Source organism: Cervus canadensis, chromosome 27 (assembly GCF_019320065.1).
Source record: "Cervus canadensis isolate Bull #8, Minnesota chromosome 27, ASM1932006v1, whole genome shotgun sequence".
NCBI lineage: Eukaryota > Metazoa > Chordata > Mammalia > Artiodactyla > Cervidae > Cervus > Cervus canadensis.
The window spans coordinates 3,344,244-3,360,141 of record NC_057412.1 but is presented as its reverse complement, the minus strand read 5'-3'; the positions used below and the strand labels follow the sequence as shown (position 1 = coordinate 3,360,141).

General features: G+C 41.5%; 1 protein-coding gene across 3 annotated transcripts in view; it reads right to left on the bottom strand.

The window, feature by feature from the left end:
• TIAM1 (TIAM Rac1 associated GEF 1) overlaps nt 1-15,898 on the bottom strand; it is a 451,745-nt gene that overhangs the window by 262,362 nt on the left and 173,485 nt on the right. Inside the window, exon 1 of one of the 3 annotated variants that reach the window (XM_043448794.1) lies at nt 10,811-10,832. The exons of the other annotated variants lie outside the window; for them this stretch is intronic. The gene's annotated coding sequence lies outside the window, so the exon portion shown is untranslated. Of the gene's footprint in view, nt 1-10,810; nt 10,833-15,898 lie in introns of those variants that run through there. 3 annotated transcript variants of the gene reach the window in all.

Below are 15,898 nucleotides of genomic sequence, written 5' to 3'. Positions count from 1 at the left end.
ACAAAAACTAACAACAAAACCCACAAGCTCTTATGCGCCATGTGCCAAGCCTTTCAAGGGGACAAAGATAACACAGTCCCCTTCTTTGATTATGATACCAAGCAGACCAATAAAACTCTATGAGATGAGATTTGTGCAGGAGACATTTAAACTAGGTAAGTGGAAACTCCTGACTCGGAGAGTAAAAGGGAGGAAGGAAAAGAAGAAAATGGTAAGCATCTCTCACAGGCAACGCTTTTGTGAGCTCGAACGCAAACAACGGAGACCCACATGGCTGGAAGTCTCAGCACTCATCAGTAAATTACGTGTCTGTGTGCAGAGCCACAAGGAAATAAGAAAAACGCTGCCTAAAAGCACAGAGACACAAAGCATGACTATGCAGGCTCACATCCGTTTAGTTCCAACCTATCAGCAGGAGGAATGGACAGCAGAAAGATTAACTATACATCGTGGCAAGGTCACACTGGGGAATCACATACACAGGATTTCCAGTCTCAACATTTCTGACCACTAGCTATCACACTGGTCTGTATCTCATTAAAGAAATTTTAAAAATAAAATAAATTGTCACAAAGTTTAACAGCCTCCTGACAGCTCTGTGGTCTCTTTTTTCCCCAATACCATATATAACTCCGAAGGGTAGCCAATGAAAAGAATGGAGTATGCAGAATGACACAGACTTGAAGTATCTTTTTCTGCTATATAAAACAAAATCTTTAAAAATTGGCAGTCCATTTATGATACTTAAAATGAGATAATAAAAATTAAGGTATTTCCCTATGACTTCACTGGTGAATTCCACCAAATATTTAAAGAATTAATGTTAACTCATCCCAAACTTCCAAAATATTGAGGAGGAGGAAACACTTCCAAACTCATGAGACCAAAATTACCATGACACCAAAGTCAGATAAGGACACTACAAGAGAATTATAGACCAATATCCCTGATGAAACAGATGTAAAAGTCATCATCAAAATACTAGCAAGCCAAATTCAACAGCACATTAGAAGGTTCAAAAAACATAATCAAGTAGAATTTATCCCTGCATGTAAATACAATTCAACATATGCATATATGTGATATACCACATTAACAGAATGAAGGGGAAAAAACATACAATCATCCCAACAGATGAAGGAAAAGCATTTGACAAAATTCAACATGACTTCAGGATAAAAAGTTTCAACAGTTCAGGCATAGAAGTATATCTGACAAGCCCTCAGCTAACATCATCTTCAACAGTGAGAAACCAACAGCTTTTCCTCTAAGATCATGAACAAGACAAAGACGCCCACTCCTACCATCTCTATTCAACACATTACTGGAAATCGCACACAAAGCAATTAGGTAAGAAAAAGAAATAAACAGCATCCAAATCAGAAGAGAAGCAGCTAAATTGGCTCTGCAGATGAAATGATCTTATATACAGAAACCTCTAAAAACTCAACAAAAAAATTGTTAGAACTACACACATAAAACCCAGTTGCTTTTCTATAAACTAACAAAATAAACTATCCAAAATAGAAATTAAGAAGAAAACAGTCCCATTTATAACAGCACTAAAAGGAATAAAATACTTAGGAATAAATGTAAGCAAGGAGGTGAAAGGTTGTACTTGAAGGCTATTAAGTCTTGATGAAAGAAACTGAAGAAACAAATGAATGGAAAACTATCCTATGTTTTGGTAGAATTAATACTGTTAAAATGTCCCATAACTATTCAAAACGATCTACAGATTCAGGGCAATCCCTTTGGAAATTCCAGAATTCTAGGCATTTTTCACAGAAATAGGGGAGAAGAATCCAAAATTCATATGGAACCACAAAGGATTCCAAATAACCAAAGCAATCTTGAGCACAAAAGAACAAAACTGAAGCCATCACATGTCCTGATTTTAAAATATTTTACAAAGCTACAGGAATCAAAACAGTATGATATTTGCATTAAAAGCAGGCCTATAGGCCACTGGAACAAAATAGAGGGCCCAGAAATAAAGCCATGCATGTGTGGTTAATTAATTTATGACAAAGGAGCCAATATACAATGAACAAAGAATAGTCTCTTCAATATATGGTTTGAGGAAAACTAGATACCCACATTCAGAAGAATGAAACTGGAACCTTATCTCATACCATAAATAAAAATCAACTCAAAACTGATTAACAACTTAAACATAAGACCCACAACTGTAAAACTCATAGAAGAAACATAGGGAAAAAAAACTTCTTTACCTTGGTCTGGGCAAGATTTTTTTTGGTCTGACACAGCTAAGACAAGAAAAAATAAATAAGTGGGATTACATCAAACTAAAAAGTTCTGCTTAACAAAGGAAACCATCACTAGAGTAAAAAGATGACCTATGAAGTTTTAGAAAATATTTAAAAATCATTAGCAGAGGTTAATATTCAGAATATGCAAGAAACTCAACTCAATACCAAACAAACAGAAGATAACCAAAATTTAAAATGAGCAAAGCACCTGAATAGTTATTCTCAAAAGAAGACATACATAGGGCCAACATTCATATGAAAAGGGCTTAACATCACTCATTATCTGAGAAATGGACATTAAAATCACAGTGAATTATTACCTCACGCCTGTTAGAACGGCTATTATCAAAAAGACAAAAGATAACAAATGTTGGAAAGGATGCAGAGAAAAGTGAACCCTTACATACCAAGTGAGAATATGTAGAGCCATTATGAAAAACACTGGGGAGATTTCACAACAAATTAAAAATAGAACTACCATATGAGCTAGCAATCTCACTTCTGGTTATACATCTAAAGAAAATGAAATCTGGGCCTTAAAGAGATATGTATACGCCCATGTTCACTGCAGCATTATTCAAAATAGCCAAGATATGGAAATACGGAACACCCTACATGTCCATCATCAGATGAATGGATAAAGGAAATTAGGTTTTATATATATGAGAAGGGAATGGCTATCCACACCAGTATTCTTGCCTGGAGAATTCCATGGACAGAGAAGCCAGAATTGGTATGGGCTTGTCCAGTGGCGCTAGTGGTAAAGAACCCACCAGACAATGCAGAAGACATAAGGGACATGGGTTCAATCACTGAGTCAGGAAGATCCTGTGGAGGAGGGCATGGCAACCCACTCCAGTACTCTTGCCTGGAGAGAATCCTGTGGACAGAGGAGGCTGGTCCATAGGGTTGCAAAGAGTCAGACACAACTGAAGCAATTTAGCATGCACGAACAGTATTCAGACTTGAAAAAGAAGGCAATTTGGTCTTGAAAAGAAGGCAATTCTACCCGTTGCAGCAACAGGGATGAACTTGGTGGACAGTATATGCTAAACTGGAAAAGCCAGGCACAGAAAGACAAATACAGTATGATCTCACATGGAACCTACACAAGTTAAACACAGAAGAACAGTGGAATGATGGTTGCCGGAGCAGGGGTGACAAATACGGAGGGATGTTGGTCAAAGAGTGAAGTTTCAGTTATACAGTATAATAAGATTGGGATATCTAACATACAACACAGTGACTATGGTTAATAATATTGTATTGTATACTTGAAGTTTGCTAAGAGAGCAGATCTCAAGTATTCACACCGCCATCAAAAAAAAAAAAAAAAAGAGGTTCCTATGTTAGGTGATATATGGTAATCATTTCACAATGTAGACCTAATATATATCAAAACACCATGTTGTATACCTTAAATATATACAATTCTTATTGGTCAATTATATCTCAGTGAAGTTGGGGGAAAACAAACAGACAAGGTATTTGCAATAAAAAGCATAGCAAATAAACTTGAAAATTAATAAAAGTGTATGATTCAAAATAATGTAAAATAGTAAAACAGTGATCCATGCAATGTCTCCAGTTCAAGAATTATGCTACTGTCTCTTCAATACAGAAAATTAATCATTTTGTGAAGTATTATAGTGCACTTTATGCCTAAGTCATATTTCTCAGTATCATAAACATCTTTAAAAAGCGTGGATAACCAACAGGGACCTACTGTATAGCAGAAGGAATTCTGCTCAATATTCTGTAACAACCTAACTGGGGAAGGAATTTGAAAAAGAATAGATACATGTATATGTAAAACTGAATCACTTTGTTGTACACCTGAAACTAACACAGGTAAGCAACTATACTCCAACACAAAATTAAAAGTTTAAAAATACGTAATCACCTTTTTAATAAACTTACAGAGTAAAATGTTTGTTTGTTTTTTCAGCAAGATATTTTAATCCTAGCCTGTCAATCAAAACATACAGTGATTCTGAGAGCCATCGTGAGCCACTGAGCAGTTCAAAGACTCTGCAGAACGATGTTTAATGAACACCTGTTTTGTGCCTGAGGCTGGGGTATGTGTAACGCCCCAGGAACTCAAAAAATTGGTAAGTGCATCCTGTATCCACACCTCTTCACACACCCAGTTTTCTCACTCTGCCTTGCAAACAAGCTCCAAATGTGCTTTCACAGATCCCCCCCAGCTGACAGTGGCCTTGTCTGCACTCACCCCTTCCTAGTTAAGGTTTTCCTTCCTACTGGCAGCTAACTCCAGGTATGCCAAGGGAAACAACAGTCCTTATATCCACATTTGATTGCATGTGTCATACTGGATGTATGTATCTACATCTTAAAGTTACACATCAAGTTGTGTCCCTGCAAACAAGGAATGCATGTAAATTTGACAACTCAGAGAACGTGACATCATTTGGGGCCTCTGATTTTGTTAAGACCAGCTTAATTCGCTGGAAGTTTGCATTTCCCAGAATGGAAATCTGGAACAGAAAATGAAAAGATGTTCCAAGGTTATGCTGCAAAACCTCAGAAAGATCTGGGCCAGCGGACAGACAGGTTTCCTGATCTGACAGCTGCTCCTCTATCTGCTGGGACCTGCCATTTCAAAATTCTCATCTGCAGTTGAATGCCTAAGGAGCAGTACAAAATGATAGAATCTAAGTGGAGCGTGTGAAGACAGTGGCTGGCGTCTGACCGTGCTTCTGTAAGCTCACCGGGGACCATACATCCTGGTGTGTTCACAGAAGTGCCCTCAGCGTCTAGCACAGCAGTGGACACGGGAATTCTGAGTTGAATGAATGGACCACACAGTCAGGATATTCAAGGAAACAAAGAACATCCGAAGGGGCTTGGGAAATAAAATAATCAAAAAAACACATCAGCAAATGAAAAAAGTATACAAGATCAAGAAGGAAGGTGCCTGCATTTTTTTGTTTTTTGTTTGTTTGTTTGTTTTCTAACTTTCTCAAGTTATTCTAGGTCTTATTTTGTACTTCAGGGCTGTTTGAGTTTGTTTTAAATATAAAAATCAGAATCAACAAAGGTCCATCTCGACTGCTCACTTGGATAGTTGCCAGTGTCTCTCATGCCTCAATTTCTTTACCTGTAAAATGAAGATAATAATTGTATCTACATCACAGAGTTGTTAAAGGATAAATAAACTGGAGACCAGGGAGCACTATATAAGTGTTATCTATCAAAATAATCAAACATCCATTCATTCATGTATTAGGGAAAAGATAAGGAGATGAAAGGAAGGGCACGGGCCGCCGGCAGCATGTCGCTGCTTCCACTAAGCCAGGGCTCAGCAAATACGTTCTGCAAAGGGACAGAGAGTAAATATTTTAGGCTTTCCAGGACATATGGTCTCTGTCACACCTACTCAACTCTGCCACTGCAGCGTGAAAGCCGCCAGAGGCAATACATGAATGAAAAAGCATGGCCGCATTCCAATAAAACTTTATTCGTGTACACTGAAACTTGAATTTCGTACAGTTTTCTCCTACCGCAAAGTATTATTTTCCTTATGATTTTTTTCCAGTCATTTAAAAAAAATGTAAAACACACTCTTAGCTTAAGGGACAAACAAAAGAGGCAGTAGCCCAGATATGGACTTTGGGTCCTCGTTTGCTTACCCCTGTACTAAGCACTAGGCATACACATTTTGCCCAACTACATTTTATAGTCATCTGAACCGGCCACTGGATGATCAAAGTCCCTTGCTGCGGACGACAGACATTTAATCTCTTATTTCCAACCAGCAGAGAGAAAGAGAGATTTGAACCAAGATTTGATGAACTGTCTAACCTACTTAATGAGAACAAGCTTCAATTTATCTATTTTAGTGCTGGTGTTCCTCTTTATAAATCAATTCTTAAAGTACACATTTATAACCATAAACGTCAGGCCTCCACTCTGAGTTTTGGGCTCTTCATTCTGTGCCCCACCACGCACTACATCCAACATGACAAATTTATTTCATTACTCTGGCAGTTAGGAATACTTCTAGCAGTGGGGGGGTGGAAAAAAACAACCCTGGAACATATCTGTTTTCTGTACAAGCTTCCTCATCTTAGATCCTTTTTTTTTTTTTATCTTATCAGAAACACTTTTTTAGAAGTTTCCCTGTCAGTCCAGTGTTTGAGACTTTGTGCTTCCCCTGCAGGGGGCGTGAATTCGATAGCTGGTCAAGGAACTGAGATGCCACAAGCCTATAACACAGCCAAAAAAATTTTTTTTAACTCAAGACAAGAGAAATTATTTTATAGTCTTTGAAACAAACTCTTTGCAAAGCAAGAGTAAGAGAACTGGTGAGTCCTCTGCTCTTGGTGAGAAGTCACATTACCCAGTCTGAGTGCCCAGCTCTCTACATACGGCACTCAGTTCAGTTCAGTTCAGTTCAGTCGCTCCGTCATGTCCGACTCCTTGCGACCCCATGGACTGCAGCACGCCAGGCCTCCCTGTCCATCACCAACTCCCGAGTTTACTCAAACTCATGTCCACTGAGTCAGTGATGCCATCCAAAGATCTCATCATCTGTCGTCCTCTTCTCCTCCTGCCCTCAATCTTTCCCAGCATCAGGGTCTTTTCCAGTGAGTCAGTTCTTCGCATCAGGTGGCCAAAGTATTGGAGTTTCAGCTTCAGCATCAGTCCTTCCAATGAATATTCAGGACTGATTTCCTTTAGGATGGACTGATTGGATCTCCTTGCAGTCCAAGGGACTCTCAAGAGTCTTCTCCAACACCACGGTTCAAAAGCATCAATTCTTCAGCGCTCAGCTTTCTTTATAGTCCAACTTTCACATCCATACATGACTACTGGAAAAACCGTAGCTTTGACTAGACAGATCTTTGTTGGCAAAGTAATGTCTCTGCTTTTAATGGACACTATATTTTCCATCTTGATTAAATTACTCAGGATATAAAAGCAAAGCACTGCTTTAATACACTCAAATCTCAGGAGAACAGGACCTCAGGAATCCAACTTGGTTCACTGTCCACACATCTCCGAAGTATTTTGAGAACTTCACTAATTTTGTAAAACCTTTATACTATTATTACCAAAAATGACAAACGCTTCATCATGAGAACTTCACTCTTCTACTTTTTAGAAATACCCCTTCCAATTTAAACTTGACCTTGATTTTGACTATTCCTATGTACTGAAATGAGCTCATCTCATGAGAATCCTCTTCAAAGCAAGAATTAAGAACATGGGAACATCTAGACAATCACAGATGTTGCGAGCATTAAGAATACCATTAAGGAGATTCCAGGAGGTGAATCATTACATTAGCTCAAAGGAAACTGTGATCCCTGGGATCCAATGCCAAGAATTAGTTTTTAGGCAACAACTTCATTACGGTTCCTGAAAAGTAAAAAAAAGACAAAAAACGAAGCAAAAAAACTTCCATCAATGTCTACTGCAATATCTGATCAAGTCGAGAGCTTTCTAAACGACTCTGACAGAACACAATGGCATCCACCTGATAATAGCAGCCTTTGAACTGCATGCTGCCGAATTCCAATGAATTTAAAAGTGGGTGCTTCTTGGTCTACTTTCATTATGTGAAAAGTGATGGCTAACTTTTAGGGGATGACAGAGGGTGAGATGGTTGGATGGCATCACCGACTCGATGGACATGAGTCTGAGTAAGCTCCGGGAGTTGGCGATGGACAGGGAGGCCTGGCGTGCTGCAGTCCATGGGGTCACAAAGAGGTGGACACGACTGAGCGACCGAACTGAACTGAACTTTTCTAAGATCAAAACCAAAGCCCTAAGACTCTGGTAGCAAGAACTCCGGATCCCTTTTTGCAGAATCATCTCCAATACCAGGGCAAAGGGCCAGAAGTGGGTACTCACATCAGAGGGCCTCCTCTGACCCCCAGCAGCAGCCATGGATGGATGCCATCCCCAGCCCTCTCCAGAACACACCCAGGTACCCGGGCCCTAGAGCAAATCCCCTTGGAAGACTTTCTTGGTTCTGTCCCACCCAAGGTGGGGGCAGAGCCTGTGTGTTCTGCAGGGCAGACAGCAGAGCAGGGCATCCACGGGGTTTGCAGAGGGAGCCTGCTTATGTAGGTTGCGGTATCCATGCTCCAAGATGGAGCCGGGGTGGGAAGGTAATGATGAGCCATGGGCTGGAGGCGGGCTGCTCCTCACCTCCAGATTCCTTCTGGTATTTTAAGGAGTCGAATCATTCGAAATCTGAATCCAATTTTCCCAGATCACTATGAAAGCTTATTTGTCAAGGGAGGAGACTAAAACAACTTTTATTTTATAATTTATTAGCGTGGCTTACAACTTTTTATAAATTTCTATACTTAGACATAGGTTATACAAGCCTTCGGAGAAGGCAATGGCAACCCACTCCAGTACTCTTGGCTGGAAAATCCCATGGACGGAGGAGCCTGGTGGGCTGTAAACCATGGGGTCGCTAAGACAGGACTGAGCGACTTCACTTTCACTTTTCACTTTCATGCATTGGAGAAGGAAATGGCAACCCACTCCACTGTTCTTGCCTGGAGAATCCCAGGGACAGGGGAGCCTGGTGGGCTGCCGTCTAGGGGGTCGCACGACTGAAGTGACTTAGCAGCAGCAGCAGCAGCATACAAGCCTTCATGTGTACTCTGGCTATGGACCAGCTCTTCCACAAAAGGGAACAATAGATATTTAAAAATTTTTTAAAGTGGCTAGGCATATAGGCCCATTCACAGAAATCATGAAAAGATCATTTTAAGTTGACTTATGGTATGTTTGCCTTGCTAAAAATGAATAATGAGGGAATCCCCTGGCAGCCCAGTGGTTAGGACTCTATGCTTTCACTGCCAAGGGTCCAGGTTCAACACCTGGCCAGGGAACTAAGATCCCACATCCCACAAGCTGTGTGGTGCCATCAAAACAAGAAAAAAGAATAATGAGGACAGAATAAAAAGAGATGATTTGTGTATACGTACACACACACACACACACACACACACACACACACACACACACACAATGGAATATTACTCTGCCGTGAAAAAGAATGAAGTCATGCCACTTGCAGCAACAAGGATAACCTAGAGATTGCCATACTAAGTGAAGTAAGTCAGAGAAAGAAAAATAACATATAATATCACTTAAACATGGACCTAAAGTACAACACAAATCTACCACACAGAAACAGACTCATGGACAGAACAGATTTGTGATTGCCAAGGGGGAGGGCGGTTGGGGGGGGATGGATTGGGAGTTTGGGATTAGCAGTTTTATATATATATATATATATATATATATATATACACACACATATTTAGGCTGACCCAGTGGCTCAGCAGCAAAGATTCTACCTGCAATGCAGAAGGCACCGGTTCGAACACTGGGTCGGGAACATCCCCTGGAGGAGGGCATGGCAGCCTACTCCAGTATTCTTGCTTGGAAAATCCCATGGACAGAGGAGCCTGGTGGCCTCATTTAAAAAATTCACAAGAAACCTATGAATGTTCTTTAAAATATATATATATAAAGAGAATAATGAAAAGCAGTAGGATACCTGGATCAACTTATGTCCTCTTCTGGTGCTACTATTCAGGGGGCTACTCCACAAGCCCCCACCTCCCCAGCAGCAACCTCTACTCCTGCCAGAAGACACCCTGGAGAGACAAACGCTCCTACCACCAGGGCAGTGACATCAGGCATTATAAAATATGCACGCACCCAATCTGCTGAATTCCACATGGATGATTCCCCTTCACCAGCACCAAGGGTCATGGCTAACGTATACCCGGATTTTTTACAGGAGAGAGTTTCAGTACCTGAAGGTAAGTTGCTCAAGGGACTTCCAAATCAGCATTCTGCAAAGCTGACAGTGTTTGTTTGAATGTTGATTATCATAAAAATTCAACTTAAGAAGCAATTTTCATGGAAACTGAGCCAGCATTTAGAATGCCCCTAAATCTTGCCAGTCTTCACCACTATTATAGTATAAAATTACCATGTGTCCTACATTTTCCAAGACAGCTCCAATCTCACATGTTTTACTACATTTAATTAATAAATGGGCTTGTACTGAATTTTTAAATTTTTCTTCTTTTATATTTTTCAAATAGTATACCATCAAGCACCTCAGAAGAATAAAACTTCCTTAAACATATATCAAGATATGTATATATTACATCCACATAAAAATCTGCTCATGAATGTTTATGGCATCTTTATTCATAATTGCCAAACCCTGGAAGCAACCAAGACATTCTTTACTATGTGACTGGATAAATAAACTAGGGTACACCATACAATAGAATATCATTCAGCGCTAAAAAGAAATGAGCTATCAAACCACAAAAAGACACAGAAGAGCCTGAAATGCATAAAGCAAGATGATCAGAAAAGGCTACATACCACACGTCCAATTATATGACATTCTGGAAAAGGCAAAAAATTACAGAGACAATAAAAAGATCAGAGATGGCCAGAGACTGGGGAGGAGATGGGAAATTAGGTGGAGCACAGAGGACATTTAGGGCAGTGAAACTCACTTGCAGGATACCATAACGCTGGATACAGATCATTACACACTTGTCCAAACTCCCAGAACCTGGAACACAAAGAATGTACAACCATGGACTCCGCGTGATAATGACGTGTTGAAACAGGTTCACAGATTCAGGTTCACAAATGTACCACTCTGGGGTGGGGGATGGAGGGGAGGTGTTGATATGTTGATGATGAAAATGGCTGGGGATTAGGGCAGGGATGAGGGGCAAGAGGTGTGTGGGAACTCTCTGAGCTTTCTGTTCAGTTTTGCTGTGACCCCAAAACCACTGTGAAGAAATGCAGTTCATTCACACACACACACACACACACGAGTCAATTCAGGGCTCACAGTGTCGATGACTTGGCCGCCAGCACTGGGCAATCACCCCTCCACAACCTCACTTTGTAAGCCTTGGGTTTCTTCTTCCACCGTGTGGAGTGATCCCAGTTCTTACCCACCAGCTACAGACCTTATTTCAAAACTAATAAGACTGAGCTGTCTGTCTGGAGACGGCCCTGCTTCTCAAGGGGCTACTTCCAGCGAAGTAACAAATACCCTGACACAGATCACTGCTCACCTCCAGAGCAAAGCTAGTCCCTGGGGCAGGGATGCAGGCGATGTGTCGGTAAAAAGGGCTTTTGCAAAAACAGCGGAGAGAGGCAGGGGTTATCCAAACACAGCAAGTCATCCAATGTACCAAAGAGACAGAGAGGAGACCCTTCCTTGTATTTGCTAGGACAGGAGAACTGATTCTTCAACCCAACTGAAAAAACAAATGTGATTACATCTCTCTACATAAATGAACTTACCGGGAGGACAAGCGGGTAGTAAAAGGTGGCAGACAGGAGAATAAATATTGACTGAGACATCTATCTTGGGGAGGGGACACGTGTTCCCTTGGCTGTCAGCTGAAAATGTTTGCTATCCGAATTTGAGAGGTTACCAAAAGGACGCGGGATGCACAGAATTCATTAACAGCTATCTGTGAGAGGATGTCCTAATTAGAAAAACAACATGCTACATGCCTGCATCAGCTCGCCAGCAAAAGAGGGCCTGGGCAGAGGCGGGGAGCCTTATAAACTGAAGGAAAATTAGACAGACAAGTGGAGTGCAAATAGATGGAGCATTCTCCCCTCTGTATTTAAAATTCAACAGCAATATGCCTTTTTTTTCCCCTCGCTCCTTAACGGCTGCAAAATTGATTGGGATATAGGCTAATAGAGGTCCCCAAGGTGCTAAGGGAAATTAGAGCAAGTCCTATAATTACAGCTAGCAGTTAATTATTATATGATGGGAATTGTAATCAAAGTAACAGATACACTATTATTTTCCATCTTCTCTGCAAAATACAACTAACGAAGTCTCTTTAGAGGAGGAGAGAAGCCAGTTTTGTAGTTCGAGTATGTCGCTGACTGTCGCATGCAAATAAAATCCAAGCAAGAAGCCCCTGCAGGTGGTGGGCCTGTGGCCTCAATCTCTGTTCTCCCACATCTTTCCCACACAAGCTCTTCTAGAGCTTCAACCCACTCCTGGTTCCCTCTGCCATGAATGGAGGTAACTCAGCCCATGCACCACAACTAAGAAGCCTGCACACTGCAAACAGAAAAAGCCTGCGCACCTCAACAAAGACCAAGACCACCAAAAAAGAAAAAAAAAGATCGATATGAAAACCAGGCGGGGTCTGTGTTCAATTCAGCTAAAGATATGTGACGCTAAACGGAAAAGGTAATGAATGGAAACTAGGATTGTTGAGGTATCTTTTATGTACTAGGCAGAGTGTTTGGCTTCTAAGAGATATTATCGGTCAATAAAGCACTATCATGCTTGCTTATAAATGTCATTTAACATGACAAAAACTAAGGCAGGGAAGTTGGCTTGGCCAAAGCCACACAGACAGGACCAAGTTCTTACACAAGTCTTTTTGCATCAAAAAGCACTGTTAAGAGGATGTGGAAGAAAGGGAACCCTCACACACTGTCGATGGGAATGTAAGTTGTAGCCGATGTGGAAAACAGTACAGAGATTTCTCAAAGAAGCAAAAGTAGAACCACCATATGATCCAGCAGTCCCATTCCTAGACATATATCAAAAAAAAAAACACACCCCAAAACACTAATACAAAAACATACATGCACTCCAGTGCTCAGGGCAGTGTTATTTACAACAGCCGAGACACGGGAGCAACCTAAGTGTTCACCAAGGGATGGATAACTAAGAAGACGAGGTAAATATATATGACGGAATATTACTCGGCCCTAAAAAAAGAATGAGATCTCACCATCTGCAACAACGTGGGCGGACTGAGGAGTATTATAGTAACTGAAGTAAATCAGACACAGAAAAACAAATACTGGGTGACATCACTTATAGGTTAAACCTAAAAAATACAACACACTAGCAAATGTAACAAAAAGGAAAAAGACTCACAGATGCAGCCAGAGAACAAACTTCAGTGGTTACCAGCGGGACCAGGAAGCAAGGAGGAACAAGACAGGGATGGGGAATGAGGAGGAACAAGCTATTACGTATAAAATAAGATGTAAGGATATGTTGTACAACACAGGAAATACAGCCAATATTTTATAGTAACTACAAATGGAGTATAAACTTTAAAATTGTGAATCACGATACTGTACACTTGCAACTTACGTAATACTGTACATCAACTACACGTCAACAAAAAATTAAAATAATTTTTAAAGCACTGATAAGGGTCCATGCATTAATTTGCTTTTCTGCTTTTCTTCTCTCTTCCCTTTCCCTTCCCTTTTTTTTCTTTCCTTTGGAAAAAAGAAGTAGAGATCAATATATAAACATCTTTATACCTGCCACCCAAAATGAACACATTACATTTTGTCAGATTTGCTTCAATTAGCCTTTTTTTTCAAACCAGAAATTAAGTCACTCAGTCATGTCCGACTCTTTGCGACCCCATGGACTATACAGTCCATGGAATTCTCCAGGCCAGAATATTGGAGTGGGTAGCCTTTCCCTTCTCCAGCGGGTCTTTCTGACCCAGGAATGGAACTGGGGTCTCCTGCATTGCAGGCGGATTCTTTACCAGTTGAGCTACCAGGGAAGCCCAAAAATTGCCCAGAAAGTTCAATGTCATTTCCTCTAAAATGAACCAGAAATCACATTAACTTATCCTCTCTGTCAACATTTAGACAAAGAAAAGGTCGGCAAAAGGTCTTAGCACTTGTAAAACTATACCAAGGTAAAAATTTAAAGCATTCCTTAGCAGCCATTTGGACTCATTATTCCTACTCTTCAGAACACCGTGTGAACTAGCTGAATACCTTCCGCTCACACTGTAGATTTCAACGTGGGGTCTCGAATGTAAAGTAGTACGATCTCATGGACCAGAGCAGCTTTGGGTTTCCCAGAATGTCCAACATCCCCTGCCAACAGTGAGGTGACAGGACCAAGACTCGATGAAACCTCGTTCAAATTACAATTTATGACTCCTCCGTGGCTGGGCACCAACACGCCACGTTCTAAATCTGTTGAGGGAAGTCTGACCCGTCAAAGGCAGCTCTGTGTAAAACAAACCTCTCCCTACAGAAAGAAACTCTTTCATTCCACTCCAGAAGTCAGAATGTGAAGATGCCGGGGCCGCTTTCTGGCAGGGAGAGTGAAAAACTCTTGGAAGAAAAGGACCCGAGAGGTAGATCAGAAGAGACAGAGGCAACAGGTTTCAACGCTGACATTGAACGGGAACAAAGGGAAGGCAGCCTTCTTTTCCACTGTTGACTTGCAGGGTAAAAACACCAGAAAGTTCCTGACAAACACCTAAGCAAGCTCCTGCGGGTGGGCAGACGGAAACATATCCTGAGCCCCTCCTGCTGCCCTGGGAGAGCACTCACCAATGTCTCTTCTTGCCCCGCCATCCCCACCCCCCACCCAATGCCCCAGAAAGCGGACCCAGGGTCACAGGAAGTGCCCAATCTTTTCAAGCGAATGTCAATCTTCAGGGCAAAGAGAACATCTTTGTTCTTTAAAACCAGGGTGGAAACTGGGTTGAAATGACCATATACATTCACTCATTTGAGCCCACAAAGGAAGCACCTGTTTTCACGACGGCCTGGAAATGTCCTAAACAATCTTACTTTTTAATGCTGTCCTTCTGAATGAGTGACTACTGGGGGAGGTGGGCCTCCGAGAGCCTGGGGCTGCTTTCCCACTCAAGGGGAGTGATTTATGTGACCGGTGGAAATGTGCAGATTCTTTCAATAAACCACCATGTGATTTTCATCCACTAAAAAACAAAAACAAACACAGCCCTGGGAAGAAGCCCACACGCTTCCGATTCCCCCGCACACCCCAGTGCCTAAGCCTGTGGCCAGGCATACGGCTGAGGGGTGGACGTGGCATCGCTGCTAAATTCTTGCTGCGTGTGTGCAAGAGTGCCAAGTTGCTTCAACTCATGTCTGCCTTTTGGCAACCCTGTGGACTGTAGCCTGCCAGGCTCCCATGTCCATGGGATTCTCCAGGCAAGAATACTGGAGTGGGTTGCCATTCCCTTCTCCAGGGGGTCTTCCTGACCCAGGGATCGAACCCGGGTCTTCCGCACTGCAGGCAGATTCTTTACTGCTGAGCCACTGGGGAAGCCCAGATTCCTGCTGAAGCAGCTTCCAAGCAGCATTCACTGTTCCTAGATCTGAAGATTACCTGATATTGCCTCAGTGCAGGAGAAAAGTTGTACCAATTACAATAACCAGCCATTTGGGACAACTCGGTGTGCTGTGAAACTATGGAGCTGATCACTTACCCCATGTCACTGACAAAGAAAAACAGAAATGCAAACATCAGCATCTCTTGTCCCCAACTTCTGTCTCTTCTCAAACCATTAAAGACACTCTGCCAGAAACTGCAAAGAACTAGCAAAGCCAACATTAATTCCACGAGATGGAACTGGATGCTTTCCTCATTAATACCTTCTCACTTCCCCATTAATACTAAGTCTGCTAATAAGTACTTTTTGATGTTGTTGAGTCACTAAGTTGTGTCCGACTCTTTTGCAACACCATGGACTACAGCCCACCAGGCTTCTCTGTCCACAGGATTTCCCAGACTAGAACAATGGAAT